The sequence below is a fragment of the Ruditapes philippinarum genome, unplaced genomic scaffold (assembly GCF_026571515.1).
Source record: "Ruditapes philippinarum isolate M1 unplaced genomic scaffold, ASM2657151v2 ctg292_1_1_1_1, whole genome shotgun sequence".
NCBI classification, from domain to species: Eukaryota; Metazoa; Mollusca; class Bivalvia; order Venerida; family Veneridae; genus Ruditapes; species Ruditapes philippinarum.
Window position 1 is genome coordinate 52,114 of NW_026861516.1, and position 12,352 is coordinate 64,465.

The following is a 12,352-nucleotide window of genomic DNA, read 5'->3' on the forward strand; positions in this document are numbered from 1 at the left end:
CAATCTCCATCATATATGCAGGAAATGATTCAAGTTTATTCCACTTCCCGAAATCTGCGCTCTTCAAATGCACCTGTACGATTAGTGCAACCAAAAACTAAACTGAAATTTGGTGAAAGGAGTTTTTCGGCATCAGCTCCTAAGCTATGGAATTCACTACCAAGTCATCTAAAAAACTGTAACACAGTAGAAAGTTTCAAAAAACATCTTAAAACACACTACTTCAATTTAGCTTATGGAAAATAATCAGTGACTGTTATGAATGAATTTTATAAACAGTGAATACGAAGTATCTGTTATTTGAATATTAGTTTTATTAAAAAGTTTTGTTTTTTTTAAAAACAAACATTTTTTTAAATCAATTTAGTATTTCTATTGTTTTATAACGATGATTTAGCAAGATCTTATCTATTATTATAAATCCATTGCTAGCATTTTTAAGCACAGAATATTAACATTGATTTATCATAATAATTTACGTGTGTTATATAATATATGGCTCGTGAATGCAGAGGGGTCAGATTTCAAGAATATTTAGTGTTAAGGTGTGGGGCGTGGCCCTTTCCTCCTGTGGTGATAGTAGTGATGTCATCCTGGGGGTCTGCATGCGCTGTGGGGAGGTATCTGACTCCCTCGGTACTGGACCTTGGTGTAGCAGTACTCATGCTATCCAGGTTCGTTAGGTTCAATATTCTTTTAGTCTGATGTCGCTGTATTCATTCTTTTATCAATCGTTCATATATTTTCTGTTGTAAAGTATGACAACAAAACAATGAAAATCATCAATATGCATTTAAAGTAGCTTTTAATATTTATTTATGAGTTTATGTTAAAAGGCACATTATTTCTTACACATTTATATATTGAAGACAATTTTAATGTATGACAATAATATTGTAAAGTGAGTTTTAAGGATCTTTAAGTTTTATTGTATTAATATGTAAAAAATAATTCCATAATTTATACTTTTAATTAGTTAATGCAAAATATTTTTAATGTTCATAATCATGTTCATTTATATTGTTTTAGACATATATCATTGATGTAAAGCGCCTTTGAACATTTTAATGAAAAGGGCGCTATATAAATATGGTATTTATTATTATTATTATATATATATTTATTATTAAAATAAGTATAGATATATATTCTACTCTTTATAAATGATCGGACAACAGTGTGTTATATTGGCTCATGGTGCATTAAAAAAAAAGATATTGACACTCTTAAAATATATAACTTTTGTATACTTGTATGACTGTGAAGTGTGTCAGTTTTTTCTTTAAAAAATGTTTTTACACAAAGAATATCTAAACTAAATATGTATGACTTAAGGAATAAGACGAACAAATGTAACATGAATCGTTTATGGACCTAAGAGTTAAGGCTTTTTATATAAAGGAAAACAAATGTCAGAATATTTGCATGATTGTTATCACAATTGTTAAATAGCTTCTAATACATAAGCATCTTAATATCTCGAAAACAAGATGATAAAATTCTCATTACCATCTGTAGAAAATGAATTAAAAGTGCATTTTATAGAAATACTTGTACAGTCATAAATTTGTATATCATCATCATCATCATCATAGAAAAGAACAACAGAACAGAAATAACTATAAGAACAACAGCAACAAAAACACAATAAAAAAACAACAACAAGAACCCCATAAACAACAACAACTACAACAAAATCGTGTCAATAATCAGTAGACTTGTCATATCGGTTCTAACACTTAAAAAGCTGTTTTCTTTTTGATACATCATCCCATGTCATCCTTTAGCCTAAATTTACTAGCACACATGTTGTAACTGATAAAGGTTTATTTCCAGTACATTGAACTGTTTAGAATATTCTATCTTAAATTTCCGTCTTAAGTCAAGCTACGTGATAGATAACTGAATAATTATCCGTGTCGAACTTTCTGTGAACTAAATATTGCGTTCGAATGAAATGTTCATCTCTTAAGATTTAGAAGAGAAAGCGTGCTTATAGTTAATTTGTTTGTGCTTGTACTCCATAAACTTTATGACTTGATGTTCAAGTATAAGTTGATAATAATCGTTAATATCAAATTTTGTATACTCGTACTGACATTTGTCTTAAGCTATTTCTGATCTAATTATTGTATAATTATTAGAACAATTAAAAGAGTCACACTAACTTTTAAAATAATTAACAAGGCAACAGTCCGATTGGTGTTAATTTCTTCATTATTCAATGCATTGAATTACAGAAAATACTCATGAGTGTTGATTTGACATAGTTTACACTGGGAAATGTATATTTGATGAAAATGTCAGTACTTTAACAAGCATTTGCAAACGTATCTTATATCAAACTAAAATTATAATATGTATATTGTAAGTTACATTTAACTCCAGTAAGATATTCAAAACAGATGTTGATGCCTCTCGTAATGGCATATATTGTAGAACATTAAACTAGTTTATATCTTATCTCGCATTTCATTGTTTTATTACTAATGTTTAAGGTTTTTATTTAAAAAATACGTAATTTCTAGGTCTTCCAAATTGCATCAAATTCTTTGACGTATACTTTCAGCCAATCATAAAGTTAGAAAATGAGATTCTCCTCTATTAACTCCCTGGAAAATCTATGTTTTTCACTGACCTTTCATGTTTATCAATATGACCTTTCATGTTTCTCACTATTTACCAAGCAATTACGCCTCGGATTACAGTAGTGGTACAAACAAAAATATATGATACTTCATTTCCGAGAATTATTCACATTTCAGTTACGTAGCTTTTATCACTTGATTTTGCACTTTTCAATCACTTGCTTTAGAAAGATTTAACCATTAATATCTAAGATATGTACCTCATTGAACCGATTCTTAGTTCAGCAATGATCAATTCGAGCTAAGCAACTTCACCAAAGGTACTTGATTCCCATTAAGGTTTGAAAGTAGAATTGCTGTGTATGTATAAATAAATCACTTGTTTTTTCACCTCATTTTTATGGGGTTTCTTTCTTTGAACGCTTAGTTTTGGCTGTCATGATGTTATTTTCTTGATTTGTTCGATAATATTGGAGAAACAAGATAAGATAAACAACTCGTTTTCACCATTAAAAAAAGTTGTAATTCTCGCCCTTACAGCATTTACAACGAAAATTTAGATTACCTTGACATTAAAAAAGAGACCAGGAAATATTTAGGAAATGCGATAAAATTAATCTAATGGATTGGAATAACTGATATTACAAGTCTCAAATAAGCAGATAATTTTCATTCATCTTATGATGCGTATTCTAAAATACGTTTTAGAATATAATAATATTTCTTTGCTTACATGTTCCAACGACAAAGAGAGCGCTTCAGTTTTCAGATGTATTATCTATTTACTATTTTTGAGTATTCATTAATTTATTCAATATAAACTATTTGATTGGATTTTTTATTGTTCGACTGAACCTATAATACATAGAAACCTTGGTGATGAGATATAATTATTATATCATTGCAAAGATGCAAACTGTATTGTCTCCGCCACCGATTAATATTTTATTAAGGTACATCCCAGCAAACACAAGACGTCATACTGACGTCAGATTTAAGTCAGGTACTGACGTCGGATGACGGTCGGAAAAACGGTTGGATTTGAAAGTTTTTTTGACGTAATAATCTGACGACAGGTAGACGTCAGAATCTAACCATTATTTAACCTTTTTCTGACCAAAATCTGACCATTATCTAACCATTTTCCGACCTCAATCTGACCATTTTCCGACCTCAATCTGACCATTTTCCGACCTAAATCTAACCAGTTTCTAACCATTTTCCGACCTCAATCTGACCATTTTCCGACCTAAATATTAACCCTTTTCTGCCCTAAATCTGATCATTTTCTGACCTTCATCTGATCATTCCCCTAATCTTTTTTGTTTCACCACGTCATAAATATTTTCTGGCTAATCCGAATTTGATCGAATTTAATGTAACTCATTCTATTACGTAACTTTCCCTCCAATGAAATGTATAACAGAAAACTAAAAGCAAAAATATGTTTTATGCTTTTTTAATTTAAAATAAAAGTTGCAATTTTAAGCTGATACATACAATTTTAGTAAATTCTGCAAGGTTAAATAATTTTCATAAATTAAACAAAATAATACATAAAAGAAGTTAATTACAAAACAAAAAGTATTACAAAAACAATGACATAAATGAAACTAAGAAAACATGTACAAATATTAAAGAACAAAACAATGTATGCATATTTCTATCAAAGTTTGCCTTATCAAATAAAATAACGAAAATATTATAATTTTAAGAAAAGTTAAAAGATTCTGATAATAATATTTCAAACAATTAATGAAAGATTTTCAGTATTTTAACTATATTTCTACAGCATTTCTAAAACATTTAGTGCCATTTTGCATATTTTGACCTCCTTTGATAATTGTCAGTAATGTATAAATTGCTGCCTTTTAGTTACTTCACAAAGTTATACTTTTAGATATCCATGAGAATTAGCACGAATTTTGAGGTGTGATGCTTTAAGATATGACCTTCTTTCAGCACCCCTCGTCTGTCCGGAGGATATGTAGCATTTGTAGCGTCCAATAGCGTGTGTGACATCATTTTCACTGGAAAAAAAGAAATTTATGAAACATGTAAAAATAACAAGCAAAAATGTTTTCATGGTTATCTAAACTTAATAAACAATTTTGCCAACTTTTTATAAGAGAGCTTTAACAAAAATTAAAAGTAAACATAAATACTGAACATTTAAAAAGCCGCTTTTAAACTTCAGTTTAGTATGGACTAAAGTATGTAATAGAATTTACAAAAATCTTACTTTCATATGTTTCTTTTTACATATTCACGTGTTTCCGTCCCTCCGACCTTTGAGAGCTAGTCCAACACTTTAACTACCTGAAAAGAAAATTATATTCTAACTTCTGTATATATTTTACGTTTGAAATAGAACAGTTACGCAAGTCTTAAATATTTCATAGTTTTTAAATTGAAGATTTAATGCCGAAATGTCTGGAACCAAAACGTCTTGGGTTATTTGGGACCGGAACGTTTTGGGTTATTTAGGACCGAAACGTCTTGGTCCGAAATGCTCGAAATCGTACAAATTCATTCTCAATTCTCAGATTTTAACTGACAAAAACATCACAGTTTAAGAAAAATATGAAAACTAAGCATTCTCTTTGGTAGTACTGAAAGGCATATTATAAACTCTTCACAAGCAGAGTTAAAACATGTCAATTTTACAAAGATTTATTATTAGACATTATCGCGAATTTGTGTGATATTTTACTTCAGCTGTTCAAATAATGATAATTAAATTTAAAAGTGCTTGCAATCATGCAATTATTTATGAAATACAAAGTAGAAATAAATCTAAATAAATTGAACTGACCTTTTTGTTCAAGAAAATCTATAATATTCACTTTATCAATGCATCCCGATTCCTGACCGACAGCCAAAACGTAACGCCTACGAATTTGAATTTCCATCCACGTGACTTTAGATTCGAATTATAGGTTAATTATGTTTTATTTCCCTTTTCTGTCACTATGATTAAATGTTAAAGCACCATTAAAAACCTCGTGATTTTGATACATATAATGTACCGCAAATGATAATATTATAACGTTAAATGATTGGAACTTGTAAACAGATCTGTGGCTATAAATAGATTTCATAACAATAACACATGTAACTTGCCTATATACAGCGCCACCTATATGTTTTATTAGGTTGCAGCGCCGCGATCTTGGTCTGTATTTATATAAGAACACTTCATTTGTAATCCAAATAACATTTGAAAAAAAGTTTAAATGATTACAACAGCGAATAAGGATTATTTTTTGTTATTTTTTTACCTACCGTCAGGACACCGACCAGAACCTGACGTTAGTACGACGTCAAAAAGAAACGTCTATTAGACATCGGTATTTTAACGTCAGATTTACGTCGTATTTTGGTCGCCGACGTCGTGACCAAAATCTAACATTAATCCGACGTTATTTTAACGTCATGTGTTTGCTGGGATCAAACTTGTGAATTTGCTACTCCTCAACATTACATGGCAGTTGCTGAATTACAAAATAAAGAAGAGTTTTTATAAAAAAAAGTTAATAGTTAATAAATATATAGGGATATATCACCATTAGAGTGACTTATTGATTCCAAAATCAAAATATGGCAGTGTTGCATAATTTTGAAACTGAAAATTACCCACATACTGCTATGTCAAAATTCTGTTTAAAAACTAGGAATTAAATTAAAATATTTTCATAAACATTTAGTCAATATATCAATGCAGTGCACCCGAATGATAAAGTTTTGTTAAATAACCTCCTTAACGTATCCAGAACTATTCACCTGCTTCTGCATACATTTTTGACCCGCCATTTTATCAAATCCTTCTGTTTTTACGTCGTTTTTCCTCAAAGGATATCATGTTTATGCTTCGCTTAGTAAAATAAATTAAAACAGATTCATATTCCCATGAACAAAAATATTCATAGAACAAACCTAAATACAAAGAATTTCAATTCGATTGCTTTATACCTGACATAGTAATATCTTTCTTGTATTTATTTACATTTTGTCGGCTTTCTGTTGACCGCATAACGGAAGGAAGTAAAAAATATTCATACACAGAAGTAGACCTCACCTGAAAGATCGGGTAATTTCGGCGTATCTTAATGAAAGTTACATTTCTTTTATCACTTTATTTTTGTCCTTGTTAAAAAAAATATATGAGCGACATATTTCAAATACACGTAATATTTTATGGAACTATGAACAATCGCGTAAGTTCTTTTAATATTTTACAATTTGGCAGATATACATTTCGTATGCTTACCCGCCTGTCGTAAGCGTGATAAAATTATTGTTTGTTACAACGGGTACCAAGTAATCAAACATGGCGGAGATGTAGACACGCTGCTGCGGAAAAGTTTCTTTTCAAATGCTTTTAACTTATTCACGGTAAGATCAGATGTATTGATTATAATTCATACACTGGTACTTTCTTCAATTACTTTATTCCACAAATAAACAAACCGATCGGCCATGTTGTAGATCTACGATGACATACCATTTACAAATAATTAACTTTCGTTTTCATTCATCAAAATGTAAACAAAAACAAGAGGTTCTCACATGGCCTGTAAAAACGATTTTATTAATTCTATTTTATTTCTTTGAAATATTTATGCAACTTTATTAATATAATGCAGCTTTGAAGACCTTTATATTGTATTAGAAAAATATTTATGAAACTCATGAAGCGTGAAATGACATGAATGAAAGTGCATATAAAAGAAACTCGCTATGGTGTACTGATGTGCTCAAAATTAATGGAATTTAATGTGGAAATATTATTAATGGAATTTGTTTCAATTGTTGTGTCAATGTTTTTATTAATTTGAAAATATACATTTCTTGGATAACTTGTGGTGATAACTTGTTGTGAACATATTGCTTGAAATTTAGGAAATATTGTAGTGGCAACAGTAATTTTTACCCCACCAGGATGGGTAATGAAAGAAATAAGAGAGGGAAAAGACAAGTGTTTAATAAGGCCACTGAAATTCATAGCTTGAATTATAAAAGGAAAATTGTGATGAAAGATGAAAAGTAGAAAAATAAGCTGAGGATTCTTAAACATGTGGACCCATTCTATATTAGGCAGAAAAAACAAGGTTTGAAATATATACTATAAAGTAAAATAATTATTCAGAAAGCCAGAAAATTTAAATGTTTGCTTGACAAAGAAAAAAAAGGCTTTATATAACATCATTAAAAGATAATTTAGAAGGTAATAGAGTTATGAACATGCATAAACTGAAAGATCACATTTTAGAAATATCTTCACATGCCACTCTTTGTACTGAAGCTCACATAAAAGCCCTTTCAAATGACAATGTAATTGTGAAAGTGAAAAAAGGAATGGTTTCTATACCATCATCACCTGTAAATGCCAAGGATGTGGTAAGACCTTTGAACTGGAAAACAGTGAGAAGTTTGGTTCGACAAATATGGTGGATATAAATGTTCGTTCAGTTTGGGGTAGCATGGTAACAGGAGGAGGTTGTTCTTCCCTGAATGAATGTTTTGGAACTATAGGTGTTCCGGGCATTACAAAAAAGAATACTCGTCAATTGAGACAGAGATTGGGCGTATGTGGAAGTCCCTTCTTGATGAAGAACTTGTGAAAGCAGGTCGGGACGAGCGTGCATTGGCAGAGGAAAATGACGAATATTTTCAAGGTATTCCAGCAATAACTGTCATATGTGATGGAGGGTGGAGTAAGCGTACTCACAAACATAGCTACAATGCCATGGCTGGAGTTGCTGTCATCTTTGGTGCAAGAACAAATAAACTTCTTCATCTAGGTATCAGAAATAAAATTTGTTATATATGTAGCCGTGCTGAAACTGAAAATGAAGAACCAGTACAGCATGAGTGTTTTAAAAACTGGACTAAATCTTCCCAGGCAATGGAAAGTGATATCATTTTAGAAGGTTTTTTGAATTGTGAAAGACAACATGGAGTAAGATACATGCATGTAATAGCTGATAGAGACAGTTCCGTCTATGCAAATATAATAAAGAATGTACCTGTTTGGGGGCAATATGTAGAAAAATTGAATGTGCTGACCATGCCACTAAATGCCTTAGATCCAATTTAGAACGCTTAATATGTTAGAAGCCCCATTATAAAGGAAAAAGTAAACTGACAAGAAATAACATTAGAAGAATTTGTTCTGGTGTAAGATGTGCTAATGTAATGCGAAGTGCTGTAACCAATAAAATGACAGCAATTAAAAAACTTAAACAGGATATAAGAAATGCCGGGAGACATGTCCTTGGCTTACATGATTTATGTTCAACAGATTTTTGTAAAAATAAGGAAAAAAATACAGACATAACAAAATCAGATGATAGCAAAACGGAAAATACCAATAATGATGAAGAAGATATTATAATAAGCCAATGCGAGTACTGGACTGATTCGGTAAAAAAATATTCTGAAACTGAAATTGAAATGTTACGAAAGGGCGGTAAGACAATATCTCCGAAAGATTTTAATATTGAAGAGTTGTTAAGAGACATTTTTCTATTTTTGAATCGTCTATCGGAAAAGGCAAACCGACTGATTGGTAACTTTACCAGTAATTTAGCTGAGTCATGGATGAGCATAAAATGTAAATTTGAAGGGGGTAAAATGTTCAACAAATGCTTCCGTGGTTCATTTTACGCAAGATGTTATGGTAGAGCATTAAGGTCTTTGCTAGGTCCAGCATGGTCACCACAAGTTTACAATCAGCTTACAGATAAACGCCCAGATAGACTTTTTATCAGTACTTATAGACAAAGGTTTGTACGCTACAGATGTACTAAACGTGCCAAAGGTAGTCAAATAAACAGGAACAAAAGGAAATTGAAGAAAATGAAATCATCTCTTGAAAGCACCAGTAAGAAAGCAAGAAAAGAATACGGCGAAACTGTGCTGCAAGATAAGCCGATATCAGTCCATCACAATTAAAAAGGAATGTGATATGTTTTATAAATCCAGCATATCTACATGCAATAGAAATTAATTGAACAGCATACACGTGGTCAGTCAAGTAACCTTAACTGGTTTGCTGAAAGAAAGAACAGACTCACAAGTTCCGTATTTGGAGAAGTGATGTCAAGATCGCAAAATAATAACAGTCCCAATTTAGTGAAAAGGCTTCTCTATTCCAACTTTAAAGGTAACATGTATACTTTAAAAGGCTTAAGTGAAGAGGATAATGCAAGAATTGAATACATTAATTTGAAAGAGAAAGATGAAAATATTAAATACAAAATTGATATTCCGGGTTTAATTGTTGACAAAGATAATCCTTTTTTTAGCAGCCTCAAGCGATGGTGTAGTGGTTGGATCCAAAGGTCCTGAAGGTCTCATTGAAATTAAGACTTTATTACAGAACAAAAAAACAATGATCAAAGAATCTGCAGAAAATGATAAAGCGTTTTGTTTGTCAGTGCAAAATGGCATTATTCAACTGAAAAAAATAATCATAAATATTTTTACCAAATACAAGGTCAGATGAATGTTATGAATTACAAATGGTGTGATCTAATAATTAGAAGAATAAATCCACATGACATGTTTATTCAACGCATATACTGTGATACAGAATTATGGAAAAAAGTTATGATTCCCAAATTAAAGGCTTTCTATTTCACCCACATGCTACCTGAATTAGCAGTTCCAAGACATGGTACTCTATCTGGAATAAGAAAACCTGAATTGCCATGGGTATGTTCCCAATTAATGTACTACTTATTTCTTATACTATTAATGTTTTGGTTTCTTTCACCATATTTACATGTGCTTGCATATATATCATCCTATGTATTAACTTACCATTTATAATAATAACTATATATTAATTGTAACCTGTATCTTTTGCCTAATCCTTCATTTTTATATTTTACAGTTTTGTGGTACGTCATGCAAGAGATCAGAGAAAAAGAACTCTAAGAGAAGTGAAGGTGACAAATTAGACCAAAAAGACTTGCATACTCAGATTAAGACAGACAAAGATATTTACATTGCAACCCCATTAATACCAACACCAACACAATCAAGTAAAAGGCGATTTATTTTAATGTATATATAACTATATATAGTTAAGGTATTTAAAGAATTCTGTTAAATAGGAAATATTAGTTATTACCAATGTGCACTCTTTTAACAGCTGTTAACTTGTTTAGGAAATACCAATATGGAGAAAACATGAAAATGTTCTTTAAAGGCAGGTGGTCTTAAGTAACAGGTTATTTTGTTTCTTACATTACGGTAAGGGACAGTTGAAATGTACTTTTTAAGTACAGTTGTTATCTAGCAGTATTAATGTTTAGATGCAATGTATACATGTATAAAGAAGTATTTTTAAATTTTTAATGATGTTTAGAATTTTCAATATACCCTTATTTGAATTTTATAATTTTTTAATGAAGCTGTTATGTTAATTTATGTTCATGTACTTTTTCACTGTGTACTGTAACACAAATGTTGACAAAATATTGTGCATTACATGCAATCCTTTCCTATCATGATGGTAATAAACTTATATTATTGCCTTTATACACTATAAGCAACTGTAAATTGTTCTCAAATTAACTTTTGTTTACTATTTTTAAACATTAATTTTGCATAACATCCAAATAAATGAGCAAATTTAACTTGCAACTTTAAAAATGGCTAAAATTATAAATATTTATTTCAGATTTTACGTGCCTTCAACATGTATTTGAAAGGGATAGTTAATATTTTTTATACAAATTTGCAGATCAACACGTTTGAGAAAATTGAAATTCCCTGGGAGGAGAATCAACCACCAGTGGACAGAATCAGACGGCTCTCTGAATTGGTACAAAGGCATCGTGCTTTCTGTTTCTTCTGGAAAAGACGGAAATCCTAATGCAGTATATGAGGTGCTATATGAAGGCGAAGACGCGTCATATGAAGTAGATTCTTTGATCAAAGACTATAATGAAGGCACCTTAACTTTCATAGATTTGTAATGGTATACTTTACTTCTCTTCCAATTTACATTATACCATGTTCTGTATAATTTTTTCATATTTACAAATTGATTTTAAAAAATATTTAAATAACATTATGCATAATATCTTTTAAATATTAACATCATATTACAACAGCTTTGAATGTAATTAATCCTATATAATAATTTACAGTTTCTGAATTTATGCTTTTTATGTTTAATTAATTTTGCAAGAAGGTCATGTTTCAATTCATTTTAATGAATTATTACAAGAAGAAATATTATCCTGCTATTTCTGTACATTTTTTATCAGTAAGCCATGTCCATAATAGTACACCATTCTTAACCTTGCACTACTTTTGTGTACATGCTATGTAAACATTGAACTTAGATAATGCTGTGTTTACTGGCCTTATTTGAATATAAATTTTCAATTGATAAATAATTTTTTCAGGTAATGGAGATTCAGTGTCACTAAAATAGATGTTACTTTAAAAGTTTTCATTCATCATATCACTTATTTTTCATTGGAAGGAACTTTATTTTGACATACAAGTTACATGTGCTGCAAACTGATTCAGGTAAGGCTTTTGCTTTTATTTTAATTGTCTTTTTTTAGGCAATGTAACAGCTTCTTTATAGGTAAAGGGTTAATGCCTCAACAGTTTCCTTTTCAAATGTACCTCAGAATACTTCAGTTGAAAGTTTTAATTTTTGACCTAAAATTTTCAACAAAACAATATTTGATGCACCTTAAGAATGTGGCAAATGTATACTGATATAAAGAAACCAA

At 30.3% G+C, this 12,352-nt stretch overlaps 1 long non-coding RNA gene across 1 annotated transcript; it reads right to left on the bottom strand.

Moving 5' to 3' along the window:
• Positions 1-4,332: 4,332 nt before the first annotated feature.
• Positions 4,333-6,043, bottom strand: LOC132715900 (uncharacterized). Its single transcript, XR_009623742.1, has 3 exons — positions 5,404-6,043; positions 4,831-4,907; positions 4,333-4,618 (listed from the first exon to the last, which is right to left on the bottom strand). It is a non-coding gene; the product is annotated as an uncharacterized LOC132715900 (long non-coding RNA).
• Between the last annotated feature and the right edge of the window lie 6,309 nt (positions 6,044-12,352).